Genomic DNA, 16656 nt, shown 5'->3' on the forward strand with positions numbered 1-16656 from the left:
GCCTGCAGGCGGGATGAATGGGTCCTATTATCACGGGAAATTATAAATAGAAGAAAGGGCAGGGGAGACGTGAGCCCTGCACAGCGTCACCACTGGCCTCTCGCACACACCAGCGTCGCCACAGGCCCGGCCGCGTTGACTTGCCTCCGGCTGACAGCTCGAATCCCAGCTGCCATCCAAAAGGGCTCTAAATTCTGCCTCTGTCATCTGCGCCTGACTTTTTACGCTGTCCAGAGCAGCCCTGAGCAGCCCAGCTGAGCAGCAGGGCAGCCCGGACGAGATAAACGCCTTTGTTTTGGTTGCCTCCCGACTCCAGGGTCTGAAGGTGTCTGGTGCTGAGCAGAAGGACAGGCCGGGGTGTTGGGGATGCTGAGTGACAGCCTGCTCAGTGGTTCCCCAAGTCAGAGCAGCAGCCCCCAAACCACAGCCCTGGTGGGATACAATTCAGGGTCATAGTGGGATCCTTTCTGTGCTGGCCTCGGTTTGACCAACATCTCGGGCAAGTTCATGACCCCTCCGCAAACTCTTCTATCTATTTATCAGGGCAGATGGAACAGAGTTTGGTAGTTTAAGAAGGAAAAGCATTTTTTTTTTTTATGCTAAGGGGAAAGCAGCAATCAAAAAAAAAAATGCAAGTACCTACAGCCAGAAAGCAATCTCAATGATAGGTAAACGAAGGGAGCAAACAGCTAACTTGTCCAAGTCACAGAGCGAGGAGGTAAAGTTCAAACCCAGACACTCTGGCTCAAGTCCATGCCATTAAGGACTCTTCCATGTCACTGGACGAAAGAAGCCGATCAGGTAGGGGGTGGGAGACAAGGAGTGGTGGGGACTGCCTGTTAGCACCCAAGGTAGGCACACAGCGGGCACCCACTCGCTGCCAAACATTCCCAAAACACACAGAAACAGCGAGCTACCGCACCAAGGCTGGGTGCTGGATTCAGCCACAGGCGTGGGAGAGTCCTCGGGGTGAGGACCACAGATTCTCCTCCCTCGCTTCCACCAAGAACCTGCTAATGAGCAGAGAGAGGTCCGTGGGGAGGATTTGGGTGGGATTCTGGGTCCCTGAGACGCACTGCGTTAGCCAGAGGCTACTCCTCACCAGGCCACAAGGGGGCAGCAGTTCGGCATCTCTGGGCATCCGCTCACCCCAGGAGGGGGAGCTGGGTCAGAAGGCCCCAGCCAGGTGAGCTAGTTCCAGGTGAGCAAGTTCCGCCAGGTGCCCTGCCTCTGCGCTCGCTGCGGGTTCATTCCTGCGCCAGCTGTTGGGGGTCGGGGGACCATGGCTTAAGAAAACTATGGAACCACCAAAATATCAGTGTCGCCGTTAGGGGGCAGCTGAAAGCAATCCCGGCAGACCCGGCTCAGCCTGCGCCGCCCTTTGGAAAGAGCCCCTGACCATGGGGCGGGTCCCTCCCCGAATTACATGGAATGAGAAAAAGCAAAGTGTGGCTGTGCGTGGAGTGCGAGCCCATCTGCGTACATTTTAAATGCGTGTAATTAATTATATGCGTTATTTGTCTGCTGGTCTACGCAAAAGAAAATTCGCGAGAGAAACCCAAGCAGCTGTTTTCAGGCTGCCTTTAGAAGCGTGGCTTTTACTGTCTTTTCTGCTTTTCCGTGCTGTTTGAATTACTTTTTTTTTGCCACTGTAATATATTAAGTCTTCTTAATTTACGGGGGCTATCTGGAAATTGGGATTCGTGAATGTTTTTTGTTTGTTTTCTTTCTTTCTTTTTTAAATTTCTTATGTTTTTTTTTTTAACATAATTAAGGAAGGAGGGAGACAGTTCAGAGCTTGCGGCTGGTGCTGCCTCCTGAGACCCCCGGGCCAGCGGGCAGGCTGGCTGCTTGCTCCCTCTCCAGGGCAGGCTGGCCCACTCCACCCTGGAGCACTTTAGGGACACGCTGAGGTCCTGGGAAGCCAGCGCTGTTTGGTTCTCTGAGGCCTCATTTGAGGAACTAGGACAGGTCCTCGGGGTGCTGAGGGTGGGGTGCTTCATTCCCGGATGTGAAGCCCCCTGGATGGCTGACATAGGCCATGGAGCTTCCCATACGCCCAGCTCTGGGCGAACAGCAGGGCTGGGGAGCTTGAAAACGACTGGTATGAGCTGGGGATTTGCCCGTCTGACCGGGGCTCGGGTCAACGGCTCGGGTTAACAGACTCGGCTTTGAACCTGGCTCCGGCATCTGCCAGCTGGGTGACTTTGGGCAAATGGCTTGACCTTTCTGAGCCTCAATTTTCTCGTTTGCAAAACAGCAGTCTTAAGAGCATCGTCATAAAATTCGGTGTCACCGTCCATAAAACCAACTAACGAAAAGATTGGCATATAGTGAGCGTTTAGCTGATGGTGACTATTCTCATTACCGCCACCATCCTCTCCCCCTCCTTCTAGAAAGGATATCAACCACGAAACCGAACGAAATAAAAACTGGGTCCAGAAAGTCTGCAGACTGGTTGGTTGTCATCCAAATGCCTCAGGTCCATCCCCAAACCAGATCAGCGTCTCAAGACGGAGAGGACTTCCGGATCCTCCGTCAACCCAGCGCCTGACACCAAAGCGCCCCCAGCCGCGGCACAGACCCTGCTCCCACGCCTGCAGTTCCCCGTGTTCTCACTAGGAGGCAACATTGAGCTTCAGATTTCAACCTGCCAGGCGGGACCGACCCTCTCTCCGCAATTCTCCAGGCTGCTATAAATGCTCAGAGATCAATTCTAGAGACAAAAAGACATGCTGCTTCCTACCACGGAATAGAAGAATGAAACATTCTAACCCCGCAAGAGGTATCAGCTGAAAATAGAAACGGATTTCAGAAGATACGGAGGCAAAACGTAAGGCAGGGCCTGGGGAGGTAGGTGCATCTCCCCAAACTTAACTATGAATAATAAAATAGTGACAATTATTTACTTAGCTATGATAGCTGAGTAAATTGCCACACATCCACTTGAACAAACAGTTGGAATTCTAATGAAGAGTATACAGCAAGTTGGGACAATTACGTAAGCGGAAGAAAGAATACAAATATGTTCTATATTTTTATTGCCACCCTCTAAAAATAAAAACCGATTGGCTGTGTAACAGGACTGTGACTTATTTTTTTCAAATATGCTGTTTTTCATTCACGTCGTTTATTTCCTCTTACTATCTGGGACTGTTGATAGGAGTTTTATTTGAGCAGACCTGGTGTATCTAATGCTAGTGTCATAAAAATGATAATTTGCCATTTATTAGGTGCCGGGCATTACGCTGGGCCCTTTCTGTACATTCTCTCACTTGACGCACTCAGCAACCTCATGAGATAGTGGGAATTACTTTCCACCTTTACAGATGGGAACTGGAGGCTGTGAGATATCATTTGCCTGAAGTCGTGAGGCTCGATAATGGCCGAGCCAGGATTCGAACCCAGGCGAGTCCTTCCCGAAGCCTGTGCTCCTTCTGCCCCGCAACAGAACACACTGGGCGGGGCCCCACCGCGGCTGGACGTGGGCTTGGCCTGAAACACCACACGGGTCGCACAAAGCTCCTCCAGAGACCCTTGTCTTCGTCCTAATCACGACGTGAATGACATCTATGTGGCAGCAGGTTCTGGCCGCTTTTGCTGCCGGTATTAAAGCGAAGTATTTGGTTGGCGGGAGGGCCGGGGAGGGTCCTCGGAGATGCTTGGGGGTCCCGTTGCCACCCTTTGCTTTCCAGCCGTGCCTTCTTTCTGGGTTTCTTGCCTCTCGGCATCAATGGGTGAGAGGTCACACAAAGCCTGAGTCCCCGCCAACACGTGAAAGCTCCAAGGTCAAACAGCTCGATTCAAACCGCACATCCCTGGAACTCACGTGAGCAACGCCTGTGAAAAGGGTGTTGGCCCATCTGCAAATGCTAAAAGTAAGGATTTCTCACGAGGCGTGATTTGGGTCGGGCGGGGTTTTAGCGGACGTCTGTGTGTGGCTAGGTACCGAGAAGGGAGGCGCTATCATTGAGCCTGTTTCCCAGGTGAGAAAGCAAGCTCGAGACAGGAAGGGACTCGCCCAAGGCCACTCAGCTGGAACACTGCGACAGACTCTGGGCTCCAAGCCCCTTGGAGCTCCAAGTCTCAACCACTGCGATACATACAGTGCCTCTCGCTCTGCCAGACCGCTTACAGGGGGAAACGAACAAAAACAAAAACCCAGCAGCCTCTCTGAACCTCAGGCTCTGCATCTGCAAAATGGGCTAATAATAAAAATAAAAATAAAAAATAATAATAATTAATCTCTACCTCAGAGGGTCGCTATGAGAATTAAATAAGTTAATACAGGTAAAGCAGCATGTAGCCTGCACTCAGTAGATATTTGCTGTTATTTAATTATTATTGAGATTACAGAGTCTAGACTTGGAAGGGCCAAAGTGACATGGGCCAACATCCCTATAACAGCGTCCAGTCTCCCCTTAAACTGACAAGGAGCCTTTCCTGCTTCATGAGGCAGTTCGCTCCTTTCATTAACACGTGCCCGATTAGAAATATCTTCCTAATAGATTTGGCTAAATCCAGCTCGCACAACATACTTCCTCCCTCAGTTCTATTTCCGCCCTGGGAGAGGGACAGAATGAAGCCACGCCTCTCACTTGGCAGTGCTTCCGAGCTGAGGAGCCCCTGCCAGCCCCCCAGCCCTCTGCGGCGCTCCCAGCCGCACCCCCACACCCCCACCCGCCCAGGCTCCTGCACCACTCAGCACCCTTGCTTCTAGAAGCCCAGGAGAGTCTCGGACATCCAGCTGGACCCCCTCCCCCAACTTCCCTGACCTGGGCTAATACTAACGTGGCATTGATCCCCTTTCATCTTACGCTGACGGAAGTGGGATAAGGAGAAAAGACATGAAAAGCACAATATTGAAAAAGCAGAAGGGCAGGTGTGTTAGTTCCTTAGCTTCTAGCCCCGCATTCATTGTCCCTGACGACCGACGCTTTCCTGGGCTGAGGCCTTTGTCCTGGTTCCCGTTCTAGAGGCTTCTGTGCTGTAACTGTCCTCTTCTAGCACACTCAAGTCGCTGTGACCAAACCGGGCACACAGGGCCGGGCACACAATGCGTTTCGGTCCACACGGTCAGGTACCACGTGGGCAGGGCTGACTGCGGCCGAGCGCTCCGCCACAGCATTCAACACAGGCAGTGCGTCCCGTTCCCACCATATCCGGTGAAGGACCTGGCTGGGGGTGGGGTGGGGGGTGCCACAGGCTGCGGGGGCGGGGTGCAGGGCCTGGGCTGGGACCACTGGAACCTCTCAGGAGCTCTCCCCGAGCCAAGGGAAGACATTTTGGGATGACGGGAAGGGCAGACGGAGGGCTGCCTTCTCATCTCTGAACCCGGTGGGGATGCTCTTGAATGCGCAGAAGCGTTTGGGGAAAGGTAACGCTTTGTTCCACTCCCGCTGGGCGCATGCAACCCCCCGGCTTTTTTTTTTTTTCTTTTTTACAATTTTATTTTAACAGGTCTTCTTACTACCAAGGATTGCAGCAGACCATGGAGTTGTCTAGATCTCTCCCTAACGTGGGAGTTCCTTGCCGGGCAGAACCCAGCACGGTCCCTAGATACAGCAGGTGATCGATCAGTATTTGTTGCACGAATCCATGCAATGACTGAGTCCCTTTAGCACTGACCCTCTGATCCACGTACTTTACACGAAGTTGTACGACTTAATGAAAGGTGTCAGCGGACTTTCAGTTTTGAGATGACGGAACGAAGATTTTCCTCTTGGAGAAGGCGAAAGATGCATCGTCAGTGAACGCGGGAGACACCGGAACCCTTAACTCGACGTATAAAACCACGAGTTTTTAGAGAAATGGAAATGGCCCGGCAGAGAGGAAGCAATCAGACGCACGGGCCTGCAGGGTCGCGTGGAGGGGCCCGCAACTGGTCCTACAAAACCCTCAAAAGACTCAGGAAGAGGTGGCCTCAAGTTCTCACACGAGATAGAGGCTGAACAGGGAATAAAAAGAGGAATGATTCTAAAACTCTCTTTAAAGAGGACACAGAGTCCATCAGCTGATGAATGGATAAACAAACCTTGGTCCATCCATAAACTGGACTATTATTATCCAGCCATTAAAAGGATCGAAGCACCGAGTCATGCTGTAATAGAGGAACCTTGACAACATTATATTAAGTGAAAGAAGCCAGACGCAAAGGTCACGTATTACATGACTCTATTTATATACACACTATCCAGAATAGGCAAATCTATAGAGAAAAAGAGTATATTAGTAGTGGCCAGAGGCTGAGGGAGGGCGGAGTGGGGAGTGACTGCTAATGGGCGCAGCGTTTCCCTTTGGGGCGATGAGAATGTTCTGGAATTAGTGATGACGGTTGTACAACCTCGTAAATACACTAAATGCAACTGAATTGTGCACTCAAAAGGGATCCATTTTGTAGGATGTGAATTATATCTTTTAAACGAACAAATAAACACAGTACACAGAGCCTCCGGTCAGCTTCTTGTGGTTTAAATAGGAACCAAGAGGCAGAAATCACCAGAATCTCGAAGAGGCCAAAACATACAAAGACAACAAAAAAAACCTCAGCAAACAGATAACGCAGCGCTCAGAAGAAAACGTCAAAGAATTAGAATTAGTATCCTCTGAATGATAAGAGGGGCAAGGTGCTGTCCCTGTGAGACACCTTACCACACAAAAGCCAGCGAACAAGAGATTTCTCAGAATAAATGTTTAGTTATTGCTGAAACAAGTGATCCTTTCAAAAAAAGGAGTAGAAGGTCAAGTTAAGTATATCCCCCTGAAATGTCCTCCCCGAATAAAAAATCAGAGAGATGGCAAAAGGGGAGAAAAAGATTAAAAGGGAATCAGGGAATCAATTCAGGGGGCCTAACATGAAAGCCCAAGTTACAGGAGTTCCAGACAATGAGAGCAGATAAAACGGTGAAATAAAAACTGTGACAAAAATAATACAAAAAAATTTCATGAGATCATAGGACGTGAGTCTCCGGATTTTAAAATCCCTCAAAGTTCCCAGCATGATAAATGATAAAATAAACTATACTGAGAAACATCATTCTGAAATTTCAGAACAGCAAGGATTTACAAAAAAAGATGCTAAAACATCCACAGAGGGGGGAAAAAATGTCACATACAAACATCAAGGAATAAAATGATAGTCAACTTCTCAACAGCTAGAGGAAAATAGAGAAATGACTTCAAAATCTTAGGAAAATTGAATTTCAACCTCTATATCTAGCCAGACCATAAGTGAAAAGATTAAAATTAAGACATTCTAAGTACATAAGATCTTAAGAATGTCCCTCTTGTATACCCTTCTGAGAAAACTATTGAAGGATGTTCTCCATGAAAACAAGGGAGGCAAAGGATCGAGGGGAAAAGGAGCCAACATGAGAGAAAGGCAAACGGACATCTGAAGAAAGAGCGAAGCGAGGTTCGCGGGGTGTTGAAGGGTGGGGTACGACGGGTCAGCTACTCGACGAAAACTAAGCAAGCAAAAAATTATACAGGAAAGGAAATTTAATCACGTTAGACTATCAGATCCAATGGGGAACAATGCTTGTCATAATAATGTAAATAGTGAATAAGGATTTTACCAAACACTGAGATAGATTATTACACTGGAAGGGAAGAAAATGAGAAGGTATAAGCGAGCTAAAACCCTCATCCGCCATGATTGCAGGTGGAGGAACAATGATCAAATTGATAGCTTAGTATTTGTATTGTTTGGAAATAGGGAGGCCGATGCCAGAATAAATCTTTAAATGGGTCCGAAGAGGTTGTTGCTGAGAGAAGGGGGTCGGCATGAGTTGGGTGACCTCAGGCGTGTGGCGGGGGTGGCGGGGGGTGGGGGGTGGGGAGGAAGCAGATAGGGCAAGATAATTTTGCCAAAACTTTAAAGGTAATTTCAAGTGTGCTGGCTTTAAAGTGACGACATTGGTTTGACCCAGCCCTGCCGCTGCGAAGCTGGGTGACCTTGAGTGAATTCTATCCCTTCTTGAGCCTCGGGCTCTTCTGTGCTAGTAATTCCCACCTGATACGGAACAAGGACACGATGGCTTCGTAGATGGCTGCTGGCTATGGCAAACCACGTAAGGGTTAGGAAACTCTCGATTAGGTCTTCGTTTGTTTTTAATGTTATAACCCATGCCTAGAAAGGATAATGCGTTGCTACCCTAGAGATTCCGACTTGGAGAGGAGGGCCTGGGCAGAAAGCGCAGAGAGAGGTGGATGGGCACAGGGGAGGCCAGCGGGCACCTAAGCACGACCACGTGGAAGCCACTCTTTCCCCCAGTGAACTCCAGGGCAGAATTCCACCGAGCATCTCCTTGACCCAAAGGGGGCAGCCAAGGCCCAGCGTTGTCCACTTTCACCCAGGAGAGGAAATGAGTCCGCAAGCAAAATTCCAGGCACACTGGAGGGAGCCCCGCTCAGCGGGCCCCAGGCCAGCAGCAAATCCCAGGACTAGCCACAGGCTGCGTTGTTACAGGGAGCTGGCTGAGGTCATCCGATCCTGGCGACCTCCAACGTGCCTTTGAGAAACCTCTCCATGTCCTGAAAGAAGAACCTGACAAGCCAGAACCTCCCCACCTCCTGCAAGGGGAGGGGAGAGGACAGGGGGCGGGGGGGGGGGAAGGGTAGAAACAAAGGGAGACCCGGTTAAACGGAGCAGGGCCCTTTAATCCCCCTGCACTTGAGTGTGGAACTCTGGGGCACTCGGTGCTTTTCTAAGCGAGGGCTCTCCAGCACTCCTCACGTGCAAGTCGCGGCCACACATGGGGTGTGAGTGGAGGGGGCCGGGGGACAGGCAAGAGGGCTCCTAGACTCTGAGACTTCAAGGGATTAGGGAAGTGACAGGCGTCTTCTACAGGGAATGCTGCCAGGCCCCCGCCCCCACCGCCCCTGAGCCTGGTCCAGCGGGAGGGAGCCCAGCCCCTTCCTGGGTCTCACTTCACAGCCCTGGACGTTCGGGGAGGGGACGGAGGGCTTGGCGGGTCTGGTCCCTGCCAACTGCCACCTTGCTGGGTGTGAGCGGAGCGGCAGGTGGGTCCCGCGGGAAGGGCAGTGTGCCTGTGCTGGCATCTGGCAGCGTCACCCGCGGCTTCCACGATATAAATACAGGGAGTGAAAATAGCTAATCCCAGATACCAGCGGTGTAATCACCCCGCGCCAGGCCTGGAATCCCGGAGGATTGGGAGGGAGCAGCTGCGGGGCTGCCCCCCGCCGCGGCCCGCTGCCCCTGGGTGGCCCGGGCCAGGCCGAGAGCGTGAGCCAGGACAAAGCCGGGGGAGAAAGAGGCCTGACGAAAACGAAAACGCCTCTAATCGCCGCTCTGCCCTGCCCGGGGAGAGGTGATTTTTCTTGAAGCACCATGAGAACTCTGAGCTTGCAGTGATGTGGACCGGCTCTCCCCGCCCCCAGGAGACGTGGGGTGATGTACACGGAATCAGCTAGGGTCTGTTTTCGCTTTTATTTTCATTGCTCCGTGATGTTACTGTCCCTTCTGGGCCCCCCCACACACACACATTCTGGCACTGAGCAACAGGGCGGCCCCTGAACTCAGTTCTGACATGCTGGCTCCGACGGTTCCAAAGCCAAGCCACGCCCCCCGTTGTGGCGACCACTGACCACCGACCACCGACCCCCCGACGTCTGGGAGAAGCCGGGGGATGCTGTCTTCAGCTGTTTTGTTCAAACAAGGCCGTTAATTAGGGCTCATTGAGATGGTGCCAACGGCTCAGGCCTCCTCTGTCCTGTCTAGTGCGGTCCTTGAGTCTCCACTGCCATTGATGGACAAGCAGTCCCCAGCCACCGGTCACGTCCTTCCCCTCACTCTCGATGGTGTGTCCCGGCTTCCCAGTTGCGCCTCTAAGGGCCCTGGACACTCGACTCCCTCGCGACGGGTCAGGTAGAACTGTCTCGCTCAGACACACGGAGCCCTGGCGTCAGCCTGGGCCGGGCCACCGTAGAAGGGGCTGAGACCTCCGGGAGCTCCCAAGACGTTGGCCTCCTTGTGGAAGCGACATTACCGTCCTTTGTGTGTCCAGGACAAGGGAAGAGGAACGGTCCGGAGCAAACCCGCAGGACGGGCACACAGAATCGTCTGTCGTCCCCATTCTGTCCAGGGGCGGAAGGGACAAGATTCCTCCCGACTGGCTTCGGAGAGGCTGTTCCGATTCTCCACGTTGCAAGGCCCAGCTTGTTGTGAATGACGTTAGTTCCTCTGGCGTTCCCCATTGGCGGCAGATGGAAGTCTCCTCGCTTGCACAGTAGGGCCGTAAAGGTCAGCCACGAACACGTCAGTGAAAAGCTGCACATGCTTCTGAGCCCTGGACTGGAGTGGGGGGGGGGGGCAGATTTGCCCACCTTGGAGGCTCCCCAGCACGCCCAGATGGGGAGCCTGGGGAAAACGAGGCCCGTGAGGCTGAAAGGCCGCCCTGGGCCACCACAGGCAGCTTAGCCACCAAGGTCAAATTTGAAAAGAATATTAAAGACACAGGGAAACACTTACAATGTTCTATTACGTGGAAAAAATGGGACGGACATTGCATATGATGTGACGTGATCTCAGTTATGTAAAACGCACGTGTGGAAAGATAACGGAACGCCACCCACCTAGCTGCCGTCCGTGCTTTTTGTCACTCAGTAAGATCACAGCCTTTTTTCTTCTTCCCCGTGAATTCTTCGGGCCATGGATTTCTCCCCAATTTCTTTTCCCGTTGGACCTGACCGTCACCTATGCGAAAAAGAGACCCATGATTTCTTGGATAGGATTGCTTAGGTCAAGGTTAACGTTAAGGTTTCGAGTGGAAAAAAAAAGGAAAAGTGAGTCCATTTAAATTAAAATATTAAATAAAAAACAGTATAAGTATTGCCTGGTTATGACAAGCAACTGATGTTTAGGGGACGTTACATTAGGATATTTAAAAAAAAAAAAAACTTGAAAAATACGTACAAATGTCCGACTTGGTGAGGGACAATTCATTTCCACCCTCGAAATTTCTGCTGCAAAAGGGGGATTCTCAAGAGACTGAGAGAGAGGGACAGAGCCCCCGTGGCGTGCCGAAGGCCAGCGGGCCCCTACACAAACAGCAACACTGGGAAAATCCACGAGGCTCCGTCTGGACTCTCTCGCCCACCCAGCCCACTCCCACCTGGGTCCCGGTCCTGCTCGCCCACTCCTGTTGCTTGGTAACCATCACCCAGAGACCGAGGTCAAAGCCGACAGTTCGAATCGTAACTATCTATGGTGCCTCCTAACTATATCTGCAGCTCTTACTCCTCATCACAGAGTTTTTCTTTACATGTTGAACAGAAAAAATAAACAAAACAAAAGAAAGAAGAAAAAGAGGAGAAACATGCCGTTCATTGAACGCATACTGTGTTCCAAAAATTCTTGTAGAAACAGGCTGTAGGTTACTTGATGCAGCCTTCGCGACAGCTAGAAGATGGATGTCGCTGTCTCCATTACACAGATGAGAAAGCTGAGCCCCGGAGAGGTTAAATAACTCGCCGGGGTCACCCAGCTAGAAGCGGGCAAGCAAAGATTCAAATCTGGTGAATCTGACACCAAAGCCGAGGTTTCGCACCCCACCACGCTGCTGCCTGCCTGTGACAGGTCTTGGATATGCGCAGGACACAGTAAGGGCTGAGAGGAGCAGGAGAAGGCCAGCTGAGATGGACAAGGTTCTGGACAGCTGACGACCTTTGTCACCGGACGGCTCAGCATCGGAGAAAGGAAGCCGGAGAAGGAAGAGAAAAAAAGGCTGCAAAGCAAACGCCCAGAGGGGCACGGTGGAATTAGCCGCCCCGTGGGGCTCCCACCGCCTGCTGCTCCGGAACTGGACGCCCCCCCGGCCAGCACGGAAATGTGGGTTCCACCGCCTGTGGAACCCACAGGACCGGGCTCCCACCTCCGCCAGACAGGCAACTCTGGCCGTAATCTAATCACACCCCTTGAAGCCTCAGGCAGCAATCGCCTTCCCTCACCCTGTCACAAATGCCATCGCGTTGCATGGCAGATTCCCCTCACACGCACAGGCCCGGCAGGACGCTGGGACCCGTCTCGGCCACACATCCACAGATCGGCAGGGTCAGTCGTGGCTCTGTACAGTTCACGAAGGCCAAAGGAAGAGTGAGACCCGGAGGGGCCCCTGTGGGGGGGCAGGCCTGGCTAGCCGAAGAAGGTCAGGCTCCGGGGCTTTCTCTCAGCTGAGTCCCAGTTCCTTGCTGGTCTACACCAGCAATAAAACATGACACTTTAAGTAGAAAACTGAAAACTATTTTTTTAAAAAACCGGAAATGTTAGAACCGAAAAACAAACAAATAAATAAATAAAATTAGCAACTTAAAGGATAGCTTTTATTTAAAAAAAAAAAAATGGTAAAGCATTTTAGGTCAGAAGACATGATCGGAATCCAGCAAGAGAGACAAAGGCGGTAAACACTATGGAAGACAGGGCGAGAGACCGGAGGGCCAGTGACATCTCACATGTGTTGATTACGGCCCCGAGTGAAGGGCGAGGGGATATGGCGGAAGCGAGATTTGAAGAGATAACAGCTGAGAATTTCACGAAAGCGATGAAAGACATCATCGTACCACAGACAAGAAACCCTACAAACCCCAAGCAGGATACATAAAAGGAGATCCACACCTTAGGCACGTGGTGGAAAAAGACCACCGAAGACTAACGATAAGGAGAAAAAAAAGTATCTAGAGAAAAAAGAAAAAAAAGAAAAAAGATGGATCGCCGTAAAGAGGAGCAGGAACGGGGCACGCGGCTGAGTTTCCATCAGCAGCAGCGGAAGCCGGGGACAGGCGGACAGCGTCTCTGATGAGCGGGCAGAGCTCGGGCCCCCTTCCTGCACCGCGCCGCCTCCCCAGCTTTCGTTTCTTGGTGGCTTCCACAGCCGGACAAACCCGCGTTCAAACACCAACTGACGCCAAGCGTGTGACTGCCATCCAACAGGCCTTCAAGAAATGTGTGCCGCCGGCCGAGGACATCAGGGCATGCCATCACCAGGAGAAGGTGATATTTCAGCTAGGTCTCAAAATGTCGGGAGCTGCTTGCTCACCTGCTAGAGGAGGACGAGCACGTTCAGCAGAGAGCACAGCACGGGCGAAGACAGAGAAGCAGGTAAGGACGCAGAGAGTGTCAGACTCTGCAGGCGGCCAAGCTGAGCGTGAATTCGAGCCCGGCCCCTAACTCTGTGGTCTTTCAAAAAGGAGTTTCCCGATGGGAAGGAAACAGAACTTATACTAGCATATCCTTCATAAGGCTGTCCTGAGAATTAAACGAGAACGGGCAATCAATGGGAGTCGCGTTAATATTAATACACGTACAACTTGTAGCACGGCTCTAATAACTTGGTATGGCTAGGACAGGGGTCGCATGGGACGTTTCCGGGAGATGGGACCGGATGGTCAGGTCGAAAGCAGAGGAGCCTCAGAGTGACATGGTGGCCGTGGCAAGTGCTCACGGCTCTGCCAAGTATTTGCCGTTCAGAGCGTTAGGTGATTGATCAGAAAACTCTCCCCTGAAGCCAGTCAGCTAATATCGGACAACTCTCAGGTATGAAACCTACGCGTTAACTATCTATTGCTGCATGGGAAATGACCCCAGATCTTGGAAGCTTAGAATAACAGGTGTCTGCGGCCACGCCACCCTGAACAAACCCGCTTCCGACTGATCTGGGAAGCTAAGCAGGGTCAGGCCTGGTTAGTACTTGGATGGGAGACCGCCTAGGAAGACCAGGTGCTGTAGGCATAAAAAAATTAAAAAATAAGGGATTGAAAGCTGACAAGGTCCTTGACATCTGTGAGGTCAACCCAGGGTTGCCTCACCAAAAAATTAAAAAATAACAATGAGCATTTATTTTCTCAAACAGTTCCTGTGGGTCAAGAATACAGGAACAGCTTAGCTAGGTCATTCTGGCTTGGGGTCTCTCATGAGGCAGCCATCTGAAGGCTTAACTGGGCCTGGAAGATTTCACTTTCAAGACTGTTCACCAGGCTGGCAAGTTCAAGATGGCTGTTGGCAGGAGGCCTTAGTTACTTGCCGCGTAGACCACAGGGCTGCTTGAGTATCCTCACAACATGGCAGCTAGTCCCCCCACCCCGCCCCCGAGAGGAGCAGTCTAAAAAAGGGCAAGCCCTACTCCTCATGAGAGGGGCCTGGGGGCCTCTGTTATTCTCGGAGTGGCTGCTCCTCCTCCTAGAACACCCCTGGGGCCATCTCGAAAGCTGGCTGCTACAGTCGGCTAGAGTGGGGATGTCTTCTCACGTCCCAATTAACAATGCCGAAAGAGAAAGTCCAAAAACAGACAGCAGAAGAACGGGACTGCCGAAGGAATAAATAATAATAGTACAATAATAGTGATAATAGCTATCATTTATTGAGTATTTCCCTTATCCTGGACAAAGGCTAACTCTTTCCACACTCCGTCTCAGATGTTGACAACTATAGTCCGTGAGCCCAGTCTGGCCCATGGCCTGATTTGGGGACTAAAGTCTTAACTAAGCACAGCTACATGCGTTTGAACGTGTATTGTCTGTGGTGAATTTCACGTTCAACAGCAGGTGCACAGTCATTACAGAAACCATATATGGTGTGCAAAGCTGAAAATATTTATCATCTGGCCTGACGGAAAACATCGACTCTCCTGTGGTCTATCTCATTAAAACCTCACAAAAATCTCATGAACGGTAAAAAAAGAAATCATTTTTAAAATTTTAAAAATCATGAAGTAAATGATACGACTTGCTCATTTTATAGATGAAGAAATGGAGGCTCAGAAAAGTTAACTGACTTGCCCAAGACTGTTTGTCGTGAATGACAGAACGAGGTTTTTATCAGGCGGCCTGACCTCGGGGTTCAGTCACCCTGGACTAAGGATCAGAAAGGCTGGCTTGTCCAAGAAGCTGTGTGGCCCTGAGCAATTACTTCACATCTTGCTCTTCATTTTTCTCTGCTCGGGGTAGGTGTTTAAATGTCTGCTGGGCTACTTCACAGGAACGTCAAATGATAGATACAAAAGAGGAATGAAAAGTCGCAAACGCTTCAACGGAAGCGCGCGATGCTGAGGCTGAGCGAGGAAGACTTCTGGGAGAAACGACTGTTCCTGCAAAACGGACCACGTGACACTTCCTGGTTTAAAGCAACAACATTTTATCATTTTTTGTGATTTTATAGTTTGACCGGGTGTTTCCTGTGCTGGTTCCCCCAAACCCACTTATGTGTTTGCATTCAGTTAGGGCAGAGGTCCTTTGCCAGGGGTGATCTTTCTCCACAGGGGACATTGGGACTGTCTGGAGACATCATCGCTGGATGCTATTTGCATCTAAGTGGGTAGAGGACAGAGATGGTACACAGGACAGCCCCCTGCAACAAGGAATTATCTGGAACCCAAGAAGCGCCAAGGTCGAGAAACCCCAGCCAGAGAAGTCAACTGAGCTAGAAAATTCAAGACGCCCTCGCTCATGTGTCTGGCCTTGGTGCTGGCAGTTGGCTGGGGACCTCAGTTCTCTGTGTCACCTCTCGAAGGTAGGCTAGAGCCACCTCCTTCCATCACGGCCTCAGGGCAGAGTCTCTAAAGAATAAAGGTGGATGTGGCAAGGCCTCTCGAGATCTGGGCTCTGGAACTCAAAGTTTCGTCTGTTACATTCTATGGGCCAAAGCAAGTGACAAGGTCTCCCAGATTCTAGGCAGGGGAGGAGCAGTCTCTACCTGGGCTGGGAGGCTCAGCGGTCACATTCGCAGGGGTATGCACACTGCGCTGGGAGGAGGCTCTGCCTTTCAAACGACCCCCTACGAGAAGGAAGATTCGGTTTGTTTCCGCTGGAGCCACAGTCAGGGGACAGCTCTAAGCCCGTGGTTCTTAGTGTGGTCCCCACACCTGCAGCACGAGCATCACCTGAGAGCTCGTTCTAAATGCAAATCCCCAGGTCCCGTCCGATCCAGCTAAGTCAGAAGCACAGACGGTGACCGGCACTGTGTGTTAACGAGCGCTGCGCGTGAGTCTATGCTCGCTCAAGGCTAAGCCCCACCGGCCTAAAGGAAGCAACCAGGTCGGACACGCCTGCATGCCCCGGACACCGGCCAGAACATCGGCAGAAGCCAAACATTCCTCCCCCACCCTGCACACCTCTCCCCGGCCACCCGCCTGGGGACACAGCTCTGTCTTTGGTCATGGAGGTTATGAGGACTGTCCTTCCACTCTCAACAGAAGGGTGGGTGTCAGCGGTCATCCGGGGGCGGGAACCTGAGTGGCAGCCACCACCCAGCGGAGCCCGCAGGCCGGGGCTGGCATGGGGAGTGCGGGAAGGCCCTCGCCAGCCAGGAAGGCAGTCGGCCCTCTTGGGAGCTGGACCGGAGGAACCAGAGGACTGTTTTGGTTTTGTTTTGGCTACGAAAAATACTAGCGGAGAAAAAAAAAATGTTAATAGTCAATAAAATAAATGGAGTTTTTTTAAGCTAAAAAAAAAAAAAATACCTAGCACAGTTCATTTAGGATTTTTATTCTCAGCCCAGAACTTAAATTGATGTCACCCATCAAGAAGCGGGGGCAGCAGAAGCCACTACAGGCTACTGCCCTCTAAACACACGCAGAAGGCTCCACCGGGCTCTCAGCCCCAGGGCGAAAACAGAGGCAGGACACAGTGAGTTCCCAAGCCACC

At 51.4% G+C, this 16656-nt stretch overlaps 1 long non-coding RNA gene and 1 pseudogene across 6 annotated transcripts in view; one reads left to right on the forward strand and one right to left on the reverse strand.

The window, feature by feature from the left end:
• The window catches only part of LOC107511037, a 32140-nt gene that overhangs the window by 6263 nt on the left and 9221 nt on the right, over window positions 1-16656 (reverse strand). For 2 of the 6 annotated variants that reach the window (XR_001596981.2, XR_001596979.2), the window contains exon 4: window positions 9396-10717. This is a non-coding gene — a long non-coding RNA (uncharacterized LOC107511037). Of the gene's footprint in view, window positions 1-9394; window positions 10718-16656 lie in introns of those variants that run through there. The other 4 variants (XR_001596982.2, XR_001596983.2, XR_004952164.1 and 1 more) reach the window with 4 other exon arrangements.
• Window positions 13629-13747, forward strand: LOC118606243 (annotated as a pseudogene).

The sequence above is a fragment of the Rousettus aegyptiacus genome, unplaced genomic scaffold (genome assembly GCF_014176215.1).
Source record: "Rousettus aegyptiacus isolate mRouAeg1 unplaced genomic scaffold, mRouAeg1.p scaffold_m13_p_7, whole genome shotgun sequence".
NCBI lineage: Eukaryota > Metazoa > Chordata > Mammalia > Chiroptera > Pteropodidae > Rousettus > Rousettus aegyptiacus.